This window comes from Tachypleus tridentatus, chromosome 2 (genome assembly GCF_004210375.1).
Source record: "Tachypleus tridentatus isolate NWPU-2018 chromosome 2, ASM421037v1, whole genome shotgun sequence".
NCBI lineage: Eukaryota > Metazoa > Arthropoda > Merostomata > Xiphosura > Limulidae > Tachypleus > Tachypleus tridentatus.
This window is the reverse complement of record NC_134826.1, coordinates 132,908,318-132,932,261: the sequence shown is the minus strand read 5'-3', so window position 1 is coordinate 132,932,261 and position 23,944 is coordinate 132,908,318. Positions and strand designations below refer to the sequence as shown.

The following is a 23,944-nucleotide window of genomic DNA, read 5'->3' as shown; positions in this document are numbered from 1 at the left end:
TATAAGGGCTAAATCCAACGGCTTTTTTATACTACCATACGCTGGTGTAAATAGTCCTGTCTTCAGTGTAATGAACAAATAATCAAGAGTTGTCATCTCTGTACGCACATTTTTAAAAATATTTTTCATAAATAGAGGAATGTTGAACATAGTGGCATGAAATTTCATTTTGCATTCGTAGGGTGTTCTTGGAAAAACGCGTTATATTCCATCAAGTTACATTAGACCGTGAAGATTCCACTGGAGCCGGTTTCATCTCATTTTGAAGACATACTACACTCCTATCAAACATAAATTTAAGAGCGAAAGTTCAACTAATAACGAAGGTTCAACGAGTAAAATTATACGCACTCCATGCCATAAAACAGATTACCAGACATTTGATGTTTCACGTTATTTTGTATCGGTCGAAGCTACAATATTATGCGTTCCAGTCGTTCTTTAACTGTTTGCTGCAGTGTGCCTATCTGAATAATTAGCTTTGTAAGAAGAATATTCTGCTATAATTTTGCATTTGGAACGTATCTCATGCCATACGATGATTTTCACTGCCGATGTACTAGTGACTAGACTGTTTACTTACATAAAAACATAAAAGGAAATCTGCGATCTAGGGTCCTAAAACCATCAACAGTAAGTAGATACGAAAGTACATAATAGATTATGAAAACGTTTTTAAACTTGAAAAATGAACGTTATCGTTAACATTATCGAGATGTTCAGCAGTTGAAAAATTTTAGGTTACACTGCCCTCTAGAAAACCTGAAAAACTATGTCCAGTGAATTACGCGATATTTTCCCGTGGAAAATGTGTGCTTTTTTTTTTTGCAACTACGTTATTTTTCCAGCAAGCCTAAATTAACTAAAAACTTCAAACAAAAAATAAACACAGTAACGAAATTTGCCTAGAAAATAAACGTAAAATGTGAATGTTTTGGTTTGTTTGTTTTGAATTTCACGTAAACCTACTCGAGGGCTATCTGCGCTAGCCGTCCCTAATTTTACGGTGTATGACTGGAGGGAAGGCACCTAGTCATCACCGCCAACTCTTGGGCTACTCTTTTATCAACGAATAGTGGGAATGACCGTCACATTAAAACGCACCCACAGCTGAAAGGGCGAGCACAGTTGGTGTGACGGGGATTCGAACCCGCAATCCTCAGATTATAAGTCGAGTGCCTTAATCACCTGACCATGCTAGGCCTAAAATTTGAAAGAAAGTATTATATCATACGTGCACTGTGCTAGTAAAACAACAGTAAATCATATGGATACTGTGCTCAAAGAAAACAGTGAAACATATGGACACGGGACTCAAAGAAAAGATACAAGCAAGGTAATAACTTTACACTAAAATTCAAACACAGTAACCTTTTGTAGTAAAAGATACTGAAGGTTAATTAATGTTAACAATAATTAGTGCAAACTCTTGCAGCTCAAGTTAAGCCTAATAGTCTGAGTGGGTAAGCCTAAAGGAACTGAAACACAACATACAGACTTCTTATTAGACATAATTAATAGCTGCTTTGATCCATTCACAAGGTAACTAAATGCCTTATTACAGAGGAATGTTAATTAAATACAGTGAAATAATCTGAACATCCTAAATGAGTGGTTTCTGATGGTAAGATTCACTGTAATTTGCCGGACTATATCCAGAAGCTTTAAGTTACATTTATATGTGAACATATTTTATTTGTGGACATTTCTTTGTACCATGGTTGAACTACATTTTCAGAACACGATTAATTATGTGTAGTTAAAACTGATTTTACTTTACCTCTGAAATTCCATTTCATATTTTTATATAGCTTTATGTGGGAAATCGTGTTAAATATTAGTCTAATTGTAGCATAAGTATTCTGGTATTTTTAATGTCACTCACACATTCACTACGTCTATTCTATATGAAATTATTTCTACTGATTATTTAAAGTTTCTAAGTATATTACGTACTTAGAGGTCTATTATCATTAAAAATGTTTTTTTTCCAGTGATCTTCGACAGAAATGTCAAAAGCTTTTAACGCCTCACATGCAAAATGCAATTTCCTCAAAGTAATATTAAACTGGTTATTTCTTGTGGCCTACTATCTCTCGAGTTAAGAGCCACACGCATCATAGTTTTCTGTTTGCTTAGAAACCGTTAATGTTTTAACTCCTAGTAATAATTTTTAACAAAATGCACATTAGTTTGAATCATGATGTGAGAGATATTATTGAAGTACAAATGAAAGCAGTATTTTACTCTTTTTTGTTTAAACATACCACCTTTATAGTAACCTAATTTCATAAGAAGATTTTACATCGGTTCTGGGAAGATTAACTACTTACCTAAGTATCCAGTTAGCTCTAAAATGCACATTACATCAAATGATATTTTCTACACTTTAAGGTATTTTTGTTTTATGCGTTTTTCACTGCATTCTATATTTTTGGAAAGAACACGCACGTAAGATACAGTCTTTAATCAATGAAACATTGCACTAATACACAGAGTTGGCCACATACGTCCACACACTTATTTACACGTATGTCTGTCTATTTCATCACATTTATATCTGTATACACAGATTCACGAAAAGGAGGGGAGGCCGAAGGTATTTCTCCGGGCCCACTGTTCGAGTCCCATGAAAGCGGCAAAAAATGTGTGCCTAATGCATCAAATGTTAGGATGGAAAGTTAAAGCAAATATTAATCGCGCTAGCAACCAATATAATATATGCGGCAACATTGCAATATATATATATACACGGTTTGGTTTACTTTTAATTTCGCGCAAAGCTACCCGAGGGTTATCTGCGCTAGCCGTCCCTAATTTAACAGTGTAAGACTAGAGGGAAGACACCTAGTCACTGCCCCTTCCCCAACCGCGAACTCTTAGAGTACTCTTTTACCAACGAATAGTGGGATTGACCGCACATTATAATGCCCCCACGGCTGAAAGGGACGAGCATGTTTGGTGCAATGGGGATTCGAACCCGCGACCCTCAGATTACGAGTGCGGAGCACCTTACCACCTGTAACCGCCTGGCCACACTCCCCAACTTTTCAGACTGTAGAGAGTTGAGGTACATTATATTTTTTGTTATATTATATAAGTTTCCTTGCACAGTGTTAGTGGAGGTATACTAAAATAAGTTTCTTCACTTTTACAATACTTTACAAACATACTGACTTAGATTCCATGCGTGTGTGTGTTTAGACTTCACAACTACATAGAATAAGAAAATAGCCATCTCTTAAAGTTTTTTTTTTACATGTTTAAGAAACTTAATTAGGATTTTCCAAAGTCAAATGATACCTGTCTGGTGATGTCTCTCAGGTGATATATGTATAGCGATACCTATCCAGCGATGTCTGAGATTTCAAGTAGTTGCAAATACTCTACTTAAAAAGTATATATATAATAAATATCTTATAAACAACGCCACTAGCAGAATGGCCATTCAGTTATTAGGCAGACCTTTCGCATTCCATAATTTTAAAATATTTATTTACAATATCCAGTATCTAATCTCATTTTTCAAAATGAATTTCTGATTTATTAAAATCGGACATGGTAATTTGTTCCCCAAAGAAGGTGTTTTCGAATAGAAATTGATTTAGGGAATACTTCCGTTTTTATTCCTACAAATGCCCAATCGAATCAAAGTGAAAATTAGCTCTATTCAGCTAAATAAAAATTTCAAGAGTAGCGAAATGTAACAATTTCCATGCTTTTAGTGTTTGTTATATAAAATCCAGAATTATACAAATGTCAGTGATATAAAACGTCTTTCGCCCTCTAGCGACAAATTGTATGTTGAGTAAGCTTCGCCAGGCTGATCGGGAACGCGAGCAACACGAAGATTGCCTAATACTTATGAGAAGTACCGTGATTCGGTAAGACTTGATGGAACTTCATCTATAGAACGGTAAGAATAAATATTTTCCGAATAATGTTTGCTGAATGTGTGAAATATTCGAAACAACATTTTTTTAAAAAGAGGTGTTTTATGCAAGTATTTTTATAACTTGGAATGGTGCGCTTCTATAACTTTTGGATATATTAGATCCTAACGTTCACTTTCAGTTCACAACAGTTAAACTTCTCTAAGTGTGTATTTTGAGTGCTACGTAACGTAAAAACTGTTCTAGTTGTGACTGTGTTTTTACTACATTATTCATAAAAAAGGTAGACGTGTATCAGTTACTTTAAGAAGAATTGTATGTTACGGTATAATTGCACATTATTTTAAGATAGTGAACTCATCAGCCAATTACTGTAAGGAAAGTCCACGTTAAACAAGTAAGCGATTAAAACAAAACTTAAATAGGTTATAATTACATTGATAATATTGAACATAGAACCAATAAACTTGAAAAACCTAAGTACTTGACAGTTTCAGTATAGAGAAAATACTATTAATTATTGATTAAAATAGTGAAAAGTAGACTAGTGATAATTGAAACAACAAACAGAATTAAGATACTTCATATTTGCAGTATGATCTTGGCCATTGCTCTAAGTACTTAACAGTTTCAGTGTCAGAAGAATATTTCTAAGAGCAAGACGATAATTCCTGGCAGATACGAACAGCTTTTTTCGAAATGTCGTCTTAATAATATAATGATGAATCACACGAGGGCGAAACAGCTATTTTTTTTTCTTTAAACAAAATCTACAATTCGAACTTTTAGTCTTAGCATATGCTTTGATTAGCGCAATGTTTAAAAGTGTCTTCCATTTCACTTAACATAAATTGTGACTGATATAGGGTACCATAATTCTTTACATTTTTCTTAACAGAAGTCAGTGCTTAGTAGAAACTTATATAGCCCTTTTCAGTTTTGCCCGGCATGGCCAGGTGGGTTAAGGCGTTCGACTCGTAATCTGAGGGTCGCGGGTTCGCATCCCCGTCGTACCAAACATGCTCGCCCTTTCAGCCGTGGGGGCGTTATATTGTGACGGTTAATCCCAATATTCGTTGGTAAAAGAGTAGCCCAAGAGTTGGCGGTGGGTGGTGATGGCTAGCTTCCCTTCTAGCAGACAGCCTTAGAGAGGCTTTGCGCGAAATTATAAAACAAAACAAACATTTCAGTTTTACTTACGAATGGTTGTGACTAGTACAAACATACATGGTTGTTTCTGTTTTTACTTAACAGCTGTGACTATTTGTATAGTACAGTCTCGCATGGTTCTTTTCATTTTTACTTACCAGGAGTCGTGTGTATTATAGACTTACATGATTCTTTTAATTTCTGCTTAACACAAGTTATGACCATTACATCTTAGACAATGACTGAGTGTCTGAAATATTCAAAGTGTTATTTACAATCTTTTTACCTTTTGAAACACTGCTAGGAAGATGGCTGGGATATCCTATTAGTTACAAAACCGCACTATGAATCGAAGGGAACATGATTCGTGTCCCTTTGCTCTAAAAATCACATTCTGCACTTTGAGGCCGTAAGTGTATTGCAATATCTAAGGTAAAATCCTACTATTTGATCAGAGTATCCTAAACGTTAGTGATGGTTGATGTTGGCTAGTAGCATTTCCTTTAACCAATCAATTCAAAATTACGGGTGGCTATAACAGATAACAATTGTGTATCTAATAAGATCATATATAATAGGCCTAAACTTTGTGATAAGAATCATATAACTTGCATATGTTGTTTTTTTATATTTTTTCCCATCTAAATATGTTCATTTCAAAATTTAAATAAGAGACAAACCACACGGAGAATGAAAAGAAAAACATATATGCGATTTTTATCACAAATGTCAGGCCTATTGCTTTATAATGCTTTGTTAGTTTTCATCGATAGAGCTTGTACGCTTTTGTACGAGTAAGAAAATCAACACTTCTTAGAAGATTACAGCAAAGTTTAGAAATGTTCCAGATAACAAACAATACTACTTACTTTGTTACTGTCCGTGGCTGGAAGCAAGTGTAAAACGAAAAAAAGAAGAAACATGAGTTGAGTCTCAATTGTATTTAGGATGTTAGCATCGGCTGTTCAGTGATTCTTAAGCCTAGTATGTACATCGCGTTATCGTTATTCGTTGAAAGTGACAGCTTCAGTTGGGGTTTTGATTATGTACAGGTTGAGAACATGAGTTGTTGACAAGATTTTTAATCACGTATTAAAATTCACTTATTATTTTATCATCGCTTGTTTTTGAGTTGCACAAATGTTAATTTGAGTTGGATTTCAGTTATGAGTGAGTTGAAATATTATTATTATACATTCTGTTAATTTTAGAAAATCCCTGAGGTACTAGATAAATGCTGTAATGTTTAAAACTGTAATAGTAATGTATTATGAAAAGTATAGTTAATTATTGTTATTGTGTGGTTTTGACTGGCTCGTGTGCCAGCTAAAGTTTCAGTAATACATAGGGTTAGAATAGGGACTGTTTACAATATTTTAATCTTGTATTACAAAATTAGTTATAGCTTCATCACCGCCCAGTTTTGAGTGGCTGAGGTTGAGGTTAGGTTGTTATTATCGATTATGCACGGTTTTGTATTACAAAGTCACACAACCATGTGTGGTTGAACTTGGAATGCGACATTTTCTAAACGGCGGTGAAACAGAATAATACAAAGTGCAGGTTTGCTGCAGGTCAAGTTTATCAAAAAATAAAACAAACCACATGGCTGATATTTTCAAACGCATAGATGACTTACTTTAGTCATGGTACTTCGGTTTAAATTCGCAGGCCTATTTTATCTGTTTATGTGGGTGTCAGCTAACAGCCGTGGCTTTGCTGAAGCGGCCCGGCATGGCCAAGCGTGTTAAGGCGTTCGACTCGTAATCCGAGGGTCGCGGGTTCGAATCTCCGTCGCACCAAACATGCTCGCCCTCACAGCCTTGGGGCCGCTATAATGTTACGGTCAATCCCACTATTCGTTGGTAAAAGAGTAGCCCAAGAGTTGGCGGTGGGTGGTGATGACTAGCTGCCTTCCCTTTAGTCTTACACTGCTAAATTAGGAACGTCTAGCACAGATAGCCCTCGAGTAGCTTTGCGCGAAATTCAAAACAAACAAACTCTGCTGAAGCAAGGCCTGTATGAGAATAAACGATTGGCACACACACACACAAAACTCAAGAGCCCATCTAAATAAGAACGCAATCATTTTACTTTTATATCAAGTCCCATAGAACCACAATCAATTCTTAATCTCGAAGGAAGTATGAATATTATATGGGTGTATTATAGACTGGCTAATGTTTACTTGGGGTTAAAATCTTTTACTACAAACAAATAAATACATGGCTAAAGATACAGTTTTAAGCCATATCAGTATATAAATTTTACGTGTGATATAAGAGTTATATTTAAAGGAACGAAATTGATATGTCGCTCATTCGTACCTGTAATTGATTTTTCTTACACCATATAGTGTGTCAAAACTAAAATTTGCCTTCATTCATTTATCACTAAAATGTAGGTTAAAAGTTATACTATATACAGTTTCACCTCTGTTACATATTATAATTTATCTCGGACGAGCTTCCAGTTTATTATGTTACGTTTTATAACTTATCTGGACGAATCTCTGATTTATTATGCTACATAAGTTACATACTTCAGTTTCAAATAACCGGAAAATTTAATTTTAATTTAGAAGTTAACTGAATGTCAGTAAGTATGAATTTAATATAAAAAATACAATTTATAATAACGGTTATTACAAATAACGATTTATATAAACAATTTTTTTATAAACATGCAAACAAAACCGAGTCTTCTATCTGATATGGAACTGAATGTTTTATTAACGGTTCACGATGAGGGAATAATTCTATATTGAAACGCAGGTACAATTTACTTGATGGGAAACTAGCTAGCGCTATTCTTGGCCAGCCCCACGCGGTTTACAAGATGGTTTTTTACCGAGGAAGATATATAATGTCCTCGTAGAAATACTGACGTTCGAAATTAATTCTCTGAAATTGAACGGTTTGTAATGCCCGGAATCTATGATCGTTCGTGGTCAAATATTTGTAGTTTTCCGATTAGTAAGCGTTTACCAATTATAGCTTCTGAGGTTTATAGTATGCTAAATGTAGCAAACCAACAATAACATAAAACTGTTTCTTCACGTTGCGTTGGTTATCTTGTATAAGCTTTAAGGCGAGGGTCTTGAAAGTTTATTTGGCAACAATATTTAAAGACACGCTAATGCTTTCGTAAAACATATGTTGTTGATTCTTGCACTCGAGAATTTTCTAGAAGTTTAGAGAATAGGCGGGAATTTTGCAACACATATTTAACACTTACATGAATTTCTAAAGGTATATCCAACTAAAACAAACATCAATATTAAAATGAATACATAATAGTAGTTCCGTTACATATCTCAATGTAGAAGAGTTATATCTATTTATTTATAAAATAGACTTAAAGCAATTTAAAATGTACTTTTATATTTATTAGATTGCTTTAGAGTTTGCTAGTATTATTTTATCATATGGCTTAGAATAGCTCAAATGATACACTTGCACAAGTACAATGGCTACTTATAATTATGTCTAAGTATTTGTATTAATTTTTACACCTTGTATATAATGAAGAATAATGACTACTGTAACTATAAAACAAATTGAATTTTTAAATATTTAATTTGTGGACATCAACAGATTATCAATTCTGTATTTAAGTACATTCTACATAAGTGCAACATAATAATGAATTATATAGCAATGTATGAAGTAACAAAAGAACAATATGTAGTTTTAACAAGTTAAACTAAATCATGTAAAATATATACACCTGTAACATTTATTGGGTTTACGATTGGAAAATATTTTGATTTAATTTCACAATTTTATTTTAATTTTATATCGAGAATAATACCGTTGTAAGTTATATAATTTAATGTTGTTACATGTGTGCTAGAGGGCCTAGAACGCCTAGAAAGTTTAAGGATGTGACGTCAAAGTTTTCCTGTGTATTCGAACGTATATTATAGATATGACGTTTCCTGAAGCATTGTTTGGTTATTTTGAGTGATTTCAAAACAGAGAATGAATCAGCCAGTATGTTAGTTATTGCGGTTACTTTGTACAAGTAAGATTATTTCTTTTACTTCAGTTAACATCACTTGTAACGTAGGTCTACAGCAATTTACAACAGTGCAAGTGTTCAAGTTAGTAGAAATATTGAAAGAGGAAATAATGTAAGTTATTATCTTTACGCAGACTACCACGTAATTTAAAATCACACTTCATCAGAGATATTTGTATATATATCTATCTGCTTGGTGCGTATGATTATATTTTTTATAGGTTTCTAATTTATAAAATAGAGTTTGGAAGAAATTATTAATTGTTTGTTGAGCCGATGGCATTTATTAGCCCTGGTATTTGTGCCCTATAAATGCAGCTTGGAACTAAGAACATTTATGTAACTCTTTATTAACCCCAGTGAAGCTGTACTCCGGATTGTAGTAAACATTACACAATTACTTCTCACTGAAAGTCTTCCTTTCAAATGTTCCAGAAAATGGTATTCCGAATGACCACTGACATCTTAATTACTGTGTTACGATGGTTGTAATTGGTTTTAGCTAAGTCCTGGAGCTATAAACAAAGCTGATAACCTGATGCAGACACGAATAACTAAACACAGCTTTTACTAGAGGTATGATCATAAATAGTACTTTCTCTTCAGCCGAATATACTTTTCGGTCACAGTAAATGTATTCCTGCTATATTTTCCATCTATTCTATTTGTAAGTCAGTTCTTAAAAGCAAGATTTGATTTTCTCTCGCAAAGACGAAATTGAAAGCTAGTCAGTAACTACAGCCAAAGTAGGCTTAGCGAATATCCTACTTGCAAAGCTTTAATACAATCTATTTCAATAGAAGGAACCTAAAATTCCTATGATTTGTCAGAAAGTAGGATATTGCAAAAGGTCAAAGGTACGTATCAAAAAGAATAAACTAATAATTTTAATACACCTATCTGTTAAAGTACGTTATTTTCAATGTACACCATGAAAATCGTCGAAACTGAAATACTAACTCTAATACCTGGAAACCCTTGTAATTTCTGACACATTCTCACACAAAAAAAAATATTCGAATATATTTCTCTTTTTTCAACGCAACAAAGGCTAAAAATATGGTTCAGTGTTTTTTCTCGGCCTTATAAATTTTTCCGATAGGTAAAATAATTATCAAGATGTCCAGAATTTCATGAGGGTTAAACTTATTATAAGCCCCACCGGAGAATGCATATTTAACTAAGTTGCAAATTATATATGTAAAACGGCTCGTTTGGGTTGATAAAATATTTTACGTGGAGGAGCGAACAACGTTTCGACCTTCTTCGGTCATCGTCAGGTTCACAAAGAAAGAAAGAAGTAACTGACCGGAAGCTGACCACACGTTTGAAAGGGGGTTGTAAGTAACTGAGTGTCGGAATGTAGACGGTGGTCAGCTTTCGGTCAGTTACCCTTTCTTTCTTTGTGAACCTGACGATGACGAAGAAGGTCAAAACATTGTTCGCTCCTCCACGTAAAATATTTTATCAACCCAAACGAGCCGTTTTTACATATATATTTTTCTCTACAAGTGAGTTTTCTCGACATCACTGAGTTGCAAATTGGTTTGAGATTCGATAGCGTGAAAGACTTAAACGGCTTTTCTGTCCATGTTCAGGCCCGGCATAGCCAAGCGTGTTAAGGCGTTCGACTCGTAATCCGAGGGTCACGGGTTCGAAACCCGGTCGCACCAAACATGCTCGCCCTTTCAGCCGTGGGGCGTTATAATGTGACCGTCAATCCCACTATTCGTTGGTAAAAGAGTAGCTCAAGAGTTGGCGGTGGGTGGTGATGACTAGCTGCCTTTCCTCTAGTATTATACTGCAAAATTAGGGACGGCTAGCGCAGATAGCCCTCGAGTAGCTTTGCGCGAAATTCAAAACGAATTGTCCATGTTCACAAAAATCAAAACATATGGAACATGTTCAGGTTTTATCAACGGTTGTACAAATGAACTAAAAATACATTTTTTGTTTACATTCATGGATCGAATATCGACAGGAATTGAACGAAGTCATAGAGGCAGGTATGAAGTATTAATGTGATAATATGCCCATTATTTAGTCTTAAATATAGTAATGTACTTATATTACGAAAAAGCTTAAATTTAACAGTTAGGCCAGGTGGTTAGGGCGCTCGACTCATAATCTGAGGGTGGCGGATTCGAATTTCCGTAACCCCAAACATGCTCCCCATTTCAGCCGTGGGGACGTTATATGGTGATGGTCAATCCCATTTTTCGTTAGTAAAAGAGTAGCTCAAGAGTTGGCGGTGGGTAATGATTACTGGCTGCCTTCCCTCTAGTTTTACACTGCTAAATTAGGGCCGGTAGCGCAGATAGCCCTGGTGTAGCTTTGAGCGAAATTCAAAACAGATGTAACAGTTGTGATCGACGTCTCCTATCCAACCATACTGTTATTGTAATTTCCAAAATAAGAACATTTGTGCACAACTGCGAAAATTTGTGCATATTTGACATTTTGAAGGTGACAGGTTGTCAATATCAACTAAGCCATTTTTTAAAGATAAATACACGTCACTAAATACTGGATTAGTTTGTTGATGTTTAAAAAAGCTTTGAACGAATAATGGAGAATTGTGAAACAAACTAAACTTTGTCTTTTATTTACAAATCTTCTCTACTTGTGTTATATCCATGGCTTATCGAATAACTACTAACTGATAATTGAATGCCGTAAGTAATCATTTGAATAAATGGCAGTGCCTTCATAAGCTGTTTTCGTTTTTCAGGCTTATGTGAAGACATATTAAACTTATTTTTCAAAAAAATCCACATTTTTCACGTGGTCTCATTTTATGTTGTCAGTTCCAGATGCTTTCTCAATAATCAGTCGTATAAACGTTTTGTTTGTTTGAAGTTAAGCAAGAGCAACACAATGGGCTATCTGTACGCAGCCCATCACAGGTATCGAAACCCGGTTTCTTGTGTTGTGAGTCAGCAGACATACCGCTGTGCCACTGGGGGAGCGTTAAATGATACCCCTCTTCACAGTAACTTTGTTAATCTGTTCTTCAACGAACAAACAAGTGTATAAATTACAAACACTGCTATTTAAAATGTTTGTACAAACTCCGATCTTTGATACGATTTAGTACAGTCAGAACAACTGCTACAAGGTTCCGATTTTCAACTGTGAAGCTTCACGTACTTTTGACGTTTTATTAACAATTAAACAAAAAGTATTGTTTTTTTTAAACGATCAAAAAGGGGTAAGGTTTTTCTGCTGGAGTTGAAAACAACAGAATCAAGCAGTTTTGTTTCGTTTAACATTTCGGTGAGTTTTATTGGAGTTTTAGGTCCATCTTGTGTTTTTAATAATACAAATTAATAATGCTAGTTGATCGCATTTTTTAAAAATGATTTATAGTGGTCAGGGTTATCCTGCTTGGGTTTAAAGTAACAAAGTAAATTCCTTATGCAAACTTGTGCGCATGTTCAAGGTTAATGACGAAGAAAAGCTTCTGCCCCCCCAGTGGCTCAGCGGTAACTCTGCGGATTTACAACGCTAAAAACTGGGTTTCGATACCCGTGGTGGGCAGAGCACAGATAGCCCATTCTGTAGCTTTGTGCTTCATACAAAACAACAACAAACAACAACAAGAAAAACTTCGTGAAAGTAAAGTGATTCATTGATACTCGAGAAGCCTGAATATACTGTGTTTTTAGCATGTTTTGCTGCCAGAATTGACATTTCTGGTACAGAGCAACACATTTGTGTGTTATTCTCTTATTTTATCTCTTAGGGGTCGCTTTTTTATTTTTTCTCGGAGAAATAATGTATAACGTTTTAGGTGAATCACTGCAGAGTTTTACCCTAATTTATTTCCTGCCAAGTCTAATTTTAGAATTATTTTATTTTTTCTTAGTTGTAAGCACAATGATGTACTGCGCAACATCTGCGCTGTTCCGAATGTATCGATCAAAACTCGAATTTTTGTGTCGTGTGTTTCAAACCAAACATTTTTAGCAGCTTTTTTAAAACCGGTTAATTACGTCGTACCATTGAATTCTAAGTAAAGTAACTTTGTTTATTTTTAAATTATTCACCGAAACAGAAAATTATTGACGTTAATTTAATCGAAAACATTCCGTTTTTACATAGCAACACGTTTTTACTATCATTAGTGTTTCAGCTTCTTGATACATAAGTCCGTATAAAGGTATTGTTAATTTCTTTTAATGTAACAAAACATAAATGTTTGAAACGTCAACCGGTATTTTCAGGCATTTACAATATTACATTAAAGTATTTATATTTATATTTATGGTAAATATATAATAAGGTTATATGCCGCCGCCCCTAGTTTGTAACGATCGACCAGAGGGAAAACAACACCGTATCATCCATCACCCACGCTAAGGGACTACTTGTCAATCTGTTAAGACATATAAAGCTTATAGTGCATGGAATATTTTTTCGTATCGCACAAATTTTAGCCTGGATAGACAGATCCAAAATCCAAGTCACAGTGCTAAACATTCCTCTTGTCCGCAAGGTATGACTTATTTTCGAAAACTTTAGTGTATTTACCGGATAAGGATGCATTAAAACAATTTTGTAGACCACCCAGTAGGGGTGTAAATGCTCAACTTGATAAAAAATGCGATGCTTATTTAAATATAAAATAGAACTTATCTGGAAGATGATCAAAACGAAGGACAGTAAAACGTGTCCAGAAAACGTGTGTTTCACGTTATATATTTGCTATAACTCAGGTATTACGTCACACATTTGCTATATAGTAGGCATTACGTCATACATTTGATACATAGCCTGGTAGTTATGATGTTCGACTCCCAATTTGCGAAGCACGAGGTTGATCCACCGTCTCTGATTCTGTTTACCTTTACAGTCGTGGGGGGTATCATACTGTGACGATCGGTCCTAGTATTTGTTGGTAAAATGCCCAAGAGTTGGTGGTGGATGATGTCCACTAATTGCTTCTCCTCTAGTCTATGACAGCTAAGTTAGGGACGGCTAGTAAAGTTAGCCCTAGAGTAGCATTGTGCGAAATTCAAAACAAACCAAATCATGGATTAGCTGTAAGTTTGATATTACGTCATACATTTGTCAGAAGTTTGATATTACGTCATACATTTACTACAAGTTAGATATTACATCATACGTTTGCTAAAAATTAGATATTATTCTATTACCAATAAGTGGTAGTTATTTGATGCTATCTTTTTCTTTGTTTTCAGTATTGCATATTTTCAACGCTAATGCGACACTTAGACTGAACACTCAAGTCAAACAACCTAAGATTCAGTCATAGCCGTCCCTTATCTTTAGCTGCTGACAGAGAGAGGGTCAATCCCACTATTCGTTGGTAAAAGAGTAGCCCAAGAGTTGGCGGTGGGTGGTGAAGGCTAGCTGCCTTCCCTCTAGTCTTACACTGCTAAATTAGCGACGGCTAGTGCAGATAGCCCTCGAGTAGTTTTGCGTGAAATTCAAAAACAAAAACAAACAGGCATCCGAATGTGATGGGTTCTTATTGAGTTCTTCCTTAGTTTCAGTTGTGTTTACTTGCATTGATTGTCGTCTGAAACCGGTGCATAAGAATGGAACAAAATAACCTACGGGAAGAAAATCCGCTTCACATAATCCTATTAAAAACGAACGTATGATGTTCAAGGCAGATTTAAGAAAGCGAATATAATATATAATATGATATAATAAAGGTAAGTTTGATTTCCTAGGAGACCATGTGTGGCGAATAGAATTAAAGTGCGTTTAATTTCTCAAGAAACGATGCATTAATAAAGTTTATAGTAAAACGAAGGAAAAGCACATAAACGCCTATAAAGAGTAGACTGTAGCCATATTAGATATGATTTGGAAAACAAAAGTGCGTTAACAAGCAATTGAATGCGGTTACCAAACATTAATTATAATCTCATTTGGTACGATCAAATTAGTAAATAAGTATGCATGGTTTTAAAACTTGCTTGTTTTGAACTTCGTTCGTGACACAAGTACTTTTTATAGTAAAAATAAACACTTACCTATTTGTTTCGCGCAAACCTACACAAACGCTGTCTGCGTCAGCCGTCTCTGATTTTGACTGACAAACAAGAGGTTAATCAGCACCCATATTCAGCTGATAGGATTTGGTTGTCACTCTCGAAAACGCACCTGTCTCAGCATGTCCAGGAGGTTAGGGTACTCGACTCGTAATCCGAGGGTCGCGGGTTCGAATCCCGGTCGCACCAAAGATGCTCGCCCTTTAAGCCATCGGGGCGTTATAATGTTACGGTCAATCCCACTATTCGTTGGTAAAATAGTAGCCCAAGAGTTGACGGTAGATGGTGATGACTAGCTACCTTCCCTCTAGTTCTTACACTGCTAAATTAGGGACGGCTAGCGCAGATAGGCCTCGTGCAGCTTTGCGCGAAATTAAGAAAAAACAAACAGACTAAGTGGATAGAGAAAGAATACTGATTTTCCAGAGATTTAGACAGATGATACTTACTAGTACTTTATTATTATTGCTAAGTTTGCCTGAACATCGATATTTTTTATTTTTCATTGCAGGATAGAAGAAAAACAAAACCCCAATCAGAATGGAGAATCAAATCTAATTTGAAAATATCATACAAGAGCTTACTATTAAACAACAGAATTTCAAAATTTTTGACAAAATAAAACTGAAAAAGAAGGCGGATTTGAGCCTATCAAAAAAAAAAAAAAAACAAAGTGTGCTCTTACCGACTATGCTATTGGGTTCCGATGTTTGAAGCTTTAGTTTGCTTCGAATCACATCTCAGAAAACCAGCGAAGTGAAAACTCGACAATTTACTGAAAGCACTGTCTTCTTGCACATATCATTTACCAAAATTCCAAAAGATTTCCATTAGCTAAAGTTTGAAAAATATGAGTCAGGGAATGGTTAGGTTTATACGATGAGCGATTTTCTGTATCTAGGAGACGCGTACGAAAATGTTCCAATGAAGAAGTGACATAATCCTGTCGAATTTACACGCACACTATCAATACAACTTTTCTTACTAAAATTGTTTTCATTTACACAGTATCCATTTTGTTTTTGTACATCAGTATCGCCATCTGTAATATACATCGTGCAACTTTTTTTACTGGCATAATTTGTTAGATTTCATTTCATTTTCGTTACCTTATATTTAGTTTGCATCATGCAACTTTTTATTACTGACATAATTTGTTAGATTTCATTTTATTTTCGTCACCATATATTTAGTTTGTATCATGCAACTTTTTATTACTGACATAATTTGTTAGATTTCATTTTATTTTCGTCACCATATATTTAGTTTGTATCATGCAACTTTTTATTACTGACATAATTTGTTAGATTTCATTTCATTTTCGTTACCTTATATTTAGTTTGTATCATGCAACTTTTTATTACTGACATAATTTGTTAGATTTCATTTCATTTTCGTTACCTTATATTTAGTTTGTATCATGCAACTTTTTATTACTGACATAATTTGTTAGATTTCATTTCATTTTCGTCACCATATATTTAGTTTGTATCATACAACTTTTTATTACTGACATAAATTGTTAGATTTCATTTCATTTTCGTCACCTTATATTCAGTTTGTATCATGCAACTTTTTATTACTGACATAAGTTGTTAGATTTCATTTCATTTTCGTCACCATATATTTAGTTTGTATCATGCAACTTTTTATTACTGACATAAATTGTTAGATTTCATTTCATTTTCGTCACCTTATATTCAGTTTGTATCATGCAACTTTTTATTACTGACATAATTTGTTAGATTTCATTTCATTTTCGTCACCATATATTTAGTTTGTATCATGCAACTTTTATTACTGACATAATTTGTTAGATTTCATTTCATTTTCGTCACCATATATTTAGTTTGTATCATGCAACTTTTATTACTGACATAATTTGTTAGATTTCATTTCATTTTCGTCACCATATATTTAGTTTGTATCATGCAACTTTTATTACTGACATAATTTGTTAGATTTCATTTCATTTTCGTCACCATATATTTAGTTTGTATCATGCAACTTTTTATTACTGACATAATTTGTTAGATTTCATTTCATTTTCGTCACCATATATTTAGTTTGTATCATGCAACTTTTTATTACTGACATAATTTGTTAGATTTCATTTCATTTTCGTCACCATATATTTAGTTTGTATCATGCAACTTTTTATTACTGACATAATTTGTTAGATTTCATTTCATTTTCGTCACCTTATATTCAGTTTGTATCATGCAACTTTTTATTACTGACATAATTTGTTAGATTTCATTTCATTTTCGTTACCTTATATTTAGTTTGTATCATGCAACTTTTATTACTGACATAATTTGTTAGATTTCATTTCATTTTCGTCACCATATATTTAGTTTGTATCATGCAACTTTTATTACTGACATAATTTGTTAGATTTCATTTCATTTTCGTCACCATATATTTAGTTTGTATCATGCAACTTTTTATTACTGACATAATTTGTTAGATTTCATTTCATTTTCGTCACCTTATATTCAGTTTGTATCATGCAACTTTTTATTACTGACATAATTTGTTAGATTTCATTTCATTTTCGTCACCATATATTTAGTTTGTATCATGCAACTTTTTTATTACTGACATAATTTGTTAGATTTCATTTCATTTTCGTCACCATATATTTAGTTTGTATCATGCAACTTTTTTATTACTGACATAATTTGTTAGATTTCATTTCATTTTCGTCACCATATATTTAGTTTGTATCATGCAACTTTTATTACTGACATAATTTGTTAGATTTCATTTCATTTTCGTCACCATATATTTAGTTTGTATCATGCAACTTTTATTACTGACATAATTTGTTAGATTTCATTTCATTTTCGTCACCATATATTTAGTTTGTATCATGCAACTTTTATTACTGACATAATTTGTTAGATTTCATTTCATTTCCGTCACCTTATATTCAGTTTGTATCATGCAACTTTTTATTACTGACATAATTTGTTAGATTTCATTTCATTTTCGTCACCATATATTTAGTTTGTATCATGCAACTTTTTATTACTGACATAATTTGTTAGATTTCATTTCATTTTCGTCACCATATATTTAGTTTGTATCATGCAACTTTTTATTACTGACATAATTTGTTAGATTTCATTTCATTTCCGTCACCTTATATTCAGTTTGTATCATGCAACTTTTTATTACTGACATAATTTGTTAGATTTCATTTCATTTTCGTCACCATATATTTAGTTTGTATCATGCAACTTTTTATTACTGACATAATTTGTTAGATTTCATTTCATTTTCGTCACCATATATTTAGTTTGTATCATACAACTTTTTATTACTGACATAATTTTCACGATATATTTTCACTTGATAATAAAGGTGTAAAACGCTAGTGAAACATTTACATTACTTTTTTATCGTTTGTATAGCTTACGCAAGACTATTATCTTATGGATAGCAACCAGAAGCTGAGTGTTATGATATACCCCTACTGTCTTTAGTGTACGAAGTGTCGGCAGTTATTTTATGTAAAAGTGACTTACGGGCCGTATATTCGGCAATCTTACTAGTCTTAAAAACACCCGTGTGACTTTTCACTGGACCAGTTATGTGGGAGTCTTGACTTTGTCACTTTTGAATTACAATGGTTGGACAGCTTGCAGATGTGTCCTTCTTTTTTTCTTCTGATGAAAACTGGACTAGGTGACGTTAATTTGTTACTACAGTAACCTCTTAGACAGGTCATATGTGCCATTTAAGCCTAACTCCACAGTTGTTTTTAAACGAAGAGGGAAAGACGTGCCAGTTAACTGACTTTCAAAAAGGACTGATTGTGATTGTCAGATTAATAGGTGCTTTGGTGGCCAACACTGCAAAGCTTCTAAGATTTGCAGTAGGGACCATACGAAATGTAACTTAAACGTAACGATTGTCGCATAAGTGTCATTATGTAGATGTAACAGTAAAAGAATTGGAGAAGTTTTAACAGCCAAAGTTATAAGCACACGTTATGACGCCGTTTCCATTTGGTGCACCAATTATGTTTCGTTCAATCCTTGTAGTTGTTATCCATTTTCCGTATACTTGTTCATTTCTATTTTCTTTCTGCATGAACAAACCAAGTTTCGAAACATTAGTGGTACCGTTGTAAGTTTCTCCTTTCACATTGAGTTATCTAAATTGTTGTTTTTTTTTTAATTAAGCACAAAGCTACTCAATGGGCTATCTGTTCTCTGCCCACCACGGGTATCGAAACCCGGTTTTTAGCATTGTAAGTTCGCAGACATACCGCTGAGCCACTGGGGGGGGGCTTGAGTTATCTCAGATAAATGTTGGAAAAAGTGATTCTTTTTCGTGAACCAAAAAATTGTCACCAACTTATTGTGGTGGTTTGGCTCTCTAACCCTCTAATTACGCATTTTTGGGTTACTTTGGATCGTGATTATAAATAGCAGGATAAACCTAAATATCGCTCGTATTTTTTTAAAATATTTTGGGTATGGCTCAAGTGGTATTAAGGACATTGTAACAAACACTGTACACACCAATAATTCTAGGATAAATTTATAGATTCTACTAGCATAAATGTTTTTCATTTTTCTACATATGCATTTATCTTTTGTTTAAAGTTTCGATTTATGGATTGAAACTATTTTGCTAAGAGAAGTTTAGGTAGATGTTTTGTCACAAACAGCTGTTCGCAACTTCACTGGTCCAACGTTATTTTAGATGCACAATGTTTTGTTTTATATGTATTGTATAAACAATCCAGCTAAAAGTGAGTTTTCTTTGTGAATCGTCGCAAGTCGAGCATCTTTTGTATTTTAGATACCATATTTCTGCGTACAAGAAAATTGCTTAATCACATGGTTAAAAGTTCAAACAAATTATAACGAATTCATTCAATGGTTATTTCTTTTTTTTTCTTCAAAGTTCTTGAACTCTTAACGGAAGCAAATACTTCGTCATCTGATTAGCGTTGTACATGAATGAAACACCGAGACACTCGGTGTTTCGTTTTAATATCTAACCAAACCTTAGTTAAAGAAATGAACAAGAAAGCAGGGGGGAACGTATTCCTTGCGATCGGTTCTCCGTTTTGCTTCACCGAGTCTCTAGTGTATCTAATAGGTCTGATCTTTTTGTAATTCTGCAGCTGAGCTAGTTTTCTCTATACCTTGTGGATAAACAGAATAAAGAGGAACAGTTGGAACGGTCGTGAACAGACGTCTCACACCCGTACGTCCAAACCAAGAAACGCCACATTTGCTAATTTATTAATCAAACACTGAGGACAATCTTAGGTCAGAAAATTGTACACATACAAATTCAATTGAACACAAATCGTTGTACTTTTCTCTGTGGTGATTTTCTAGTAGATGTAATTTTTTTTAAACATAGAAGTTAATAATAAACAGAACAGTAACTATGATTTAACGCTGGATTAATTAACCTGATTAAAACAAGGTTTAAATGCTAGTGTATTTATATACATAAACAGAGTTTCCTGTCTGTCTGTTTGGTGTCACATGGTGAGGAAGAGGCTGAGCAGTTTGGTCAAGGAACCCACTTGGTCTCTACAAAGATCCAATTTAAATATACAAGAAATCGGATGAACTGTGTGAGTTGGCAGGTATTTCAGTCTTTATGGCATTATGACGCGAACATTTTGTTTATTGTTTGTTTTTAAGCACAAAGCCACACAAAGCTGTCTCTACTTTTTGAACCTCGGGTATCGAAATCCGAATTTTAGTATTACGGGCTTCTTATTTTAGTATTAGTGCTGAGTCACTAGAGGATATTGGGACGCATGTGACGAAAAGGTTTTCAGCAAAACACATGAAATCGAAGCCGAACGCAGTTGACGTGTAAAGTATCAGAGAAACGGTTCGTACTCTGTGGTAGAAAATAGGTTGAACCGTACCTCACGTTTGTAGTATAACCTTTTAAAACCAGTAATGTTGGGTATCTTTGCTAGTCTTATTTGAAGTGTATAAAGATGTGCTTTACAGTGACGGATCTTTTTCATTTATAGAGTTCAAAAACGAAGTTGGTGCACAATGAGTTGTTTTCAGAATCTTTAGTAACATTAGACTACTAAAGGAAAATAGTTGTGAATATTGGTATCTAACAATATAACTGTTTCAGTTGAGATTTTACAACCCTCCTTATTTAGATGTGTGAAACGTATTTAAAATCTGAGATATTTAGTAAAATAGACTACTGAAGGAAAGCAGGTGTGAATATTGGTATCTAACAATATAACTGTTTCAGTTGAGATTTTATAACCCTCATTATTTAGATGTGTGAAACGTATTTAAAATTTGAGATATTTAGTAAAATAGACTACTGAAGGAAAGCAGGTGTGAATATTGGTATCTAACAATATAACTGTTTCAGTTGATATTTTACAACCCTCCTTATTTAGATGTGTGAAACGTATTTAAAATATGAGATATTTAGTAAAATAGACTACTAAAGGAAAGCAGGTGTGAATATTGGTATCTAACAATATAACTGTTTCAGTTGAGATTTTATAACCCTCATTATTTAGGTGTGTGAAACGTATTTAAAATTTGAGATATTTAGTAACATAGACTACTAAAGGAAAGCAGGTGTGAATATTGGTATCTAACAATATAACTGTTTCAGTTGATAATTTACAACCCTCCTTATTTAGGTGTGTGAAACGTATTTAAAATCCGAGATATTTAGTAAAATAGACTACTGAAGGAAAGCAGGTGTGAATATTGGTATCTAACAATATAACTGTTTCAGTTGATATTTTACAACCCTCCTTATTTAGGTGTGTGAAACGTATTTAAAATCTGAGATATTTAGTCAAACCCTAAATGTTGAGAATTGTTAATAACGTTATTACTTTAAAAAATTATAAACCCCCACTAATAACGAACAAATGCTGGTTTAAGGCCATAATTTAATTATATTTATATTAATATCGGTTGCTTTTAAATATTACAAATCATAGTTGCAAATGGATTAATGCGTTACAATACGGTCAGTGTCTGAGTAAGGTGGTAAGAAAACACTACATAGAAATGCCATGAGTGTCTGAGGAAACTGATAAGCGGAACATTACATCAGCATTTGGCGAACATCTGAGTTTAATGATAAGTGGAAAACCGCAATATAATCTTTTCAGTATCTGAATATAATGGTAAGCGAAACACTACGTTGAAATTCTGTGAATATCCGAGTTAAATGGTAAGTGGAAAACCACAATGTAATCCTTTGAATATCTGAGTTTAAAGGTAAGTGGAACACTATGTTGAAGTCCTGTGAATATCTGAGTTTAAAGGTAAGTGGAACACTGTGTTGAAGTCCTGTGAATATCTGAGTTTAAAGGTAAGTGGAACACTGTGTTGAAGTCCTGTGAATATCTGAGTTTAAAGGTAAGTGGAACACTGTGTTGAAGTCCTGTGAATATCTGAGTTTAAAGGTAAGTGGAACACTGTGTTGAAGTCCTGTGAATATCTGAGTTTAAAGGTGAGTGGAACACTGTGTTGAAGTCCTGTGAATATCTGAGTTTAAAGGTAAGTGGAACACTATGTTGAAGTCCTGTGAATATCTGAGTTTAAAGGTAAGTGGAACACTGTGTTGAAGTCCTGTGAATATCTGAGTTTAAAGGTAAGTGGAACACTTTGTTGAAGTCCTGTGAATATCTGAGTTTAATGGTAAATGGAACGCTACTTTCGTACCTCGTAAGAGTTGTACACGGAAGTACACGTATTATGATACCGAAGAAACAGAAAGTACACAATTTTTAAAAGAAAGAATCTAGTTTATTTTGGCAAATGGTACCATATCTTAATTTTCTAATTCTGTATATTTCATTAGGTCTTGTGAGCTAATTACTAATTTATTTTTGATATAAAATAGCATGAAGAAGAGATATCAATTGAAAGAGGATACCTCAGAATTAAAGAGTGAAAAATGTTTATAATGAGTGAAAAAGAATATTAATGTTCCATCAGTGAGCGAGAAACTTTTAACTTTAATTTTTATTCTGGATGCTGAAGAAACTGCTTATGACACCTACAAGGGCATGTTGCTCAAACTTTTGCGTGTGTAAACAATATAATAGTGGTAGTAGGCAAAGATATTGGCAATCACGTGACTGCTACATTGTTCATCTCTATAAGGGAAAGTACAACGAGCGAATTTGCTGAATATCCAAGACCACTGAGTGACTGTGTTTAGTTACAATGGACGGTAGGGTCTTCAGTAAGCCTTGCTATGCGACGTCGTAACAAATTTCTGACCAATGGTGATTTGAATATATGTACTAAATAGCACTCTCATGATATACTAACAAGAATGGACGTTATCGGCGGGAAGGTGGACGAAACTTTCGAAATGTCCATTGTTCCAGAAAATCCAAAGACATCAGACAATCGATTATCTCCGTGCCATGCTATCCTACCGATACCAATATGTGGTAAGTTTCTCTTTCGATTTTTACAAAACATTTTAAAACGAGTGATTTGAATTAGTTTCAACCTTCAATGTTGATTTTTCTTTTTATGTTCTGTATTTTTTGTGTATTTAGTGTTTTATACAGCCGTACTTAAGGTAGTAGCACCTCCTGTTGCGTATTTAGTGTTTTATGCAACTGTATTAGAGGTAGTAGCCCCACTTCCTGTTGTGTAATTAGTGTTTTGTACAGCTGTACTTAAGGTACTAGCCCCACCTCCTGTTGTGTATTTAGGGTTTTGTACAGCTGTACTTAAGGTATTAGCCCCACCTCCTGTTGTGTATTTAGGGTTTTGTACAGCTGTACTTAAGGTATTAGCCTCACCTCCTGTTGTGTATTTAGGGTTTTGTACAGCTGTACTTAAGGTA

At 34.0% G+C, this 23,944-nt stretch overlaps 1 long non-coding RNA gene across 2 annotated transcripts; it reads left to right on the top strand.

Annotated features, from left to right (window-relative positions):
* The first annotated feature begins 3,813 nt into the window (after positions 1-3,813).
* On the top strand, positions 3,814-23,588 carry LOC143236603 (uncharacterized). Of its 2 annotated transcripts, none has more exons than XR_013019599.1 (3): positions 3,814-3,916; positions 20,583-20,702; positions 22,982-23,588. It is a non-coding gene; the product is annotated as an uncharacterized LOC143236603 (long non-coding RNA). The 2 variants fall into 2 exon arrangements; XR_013019595.1 differs by lacking the exon at positions 3,814-3,916 and adding an exon at positions 20,242-20,385.
* The last annotated feature ends 356 nt before the right edge of the window (positions 23,589-23,944 follow it).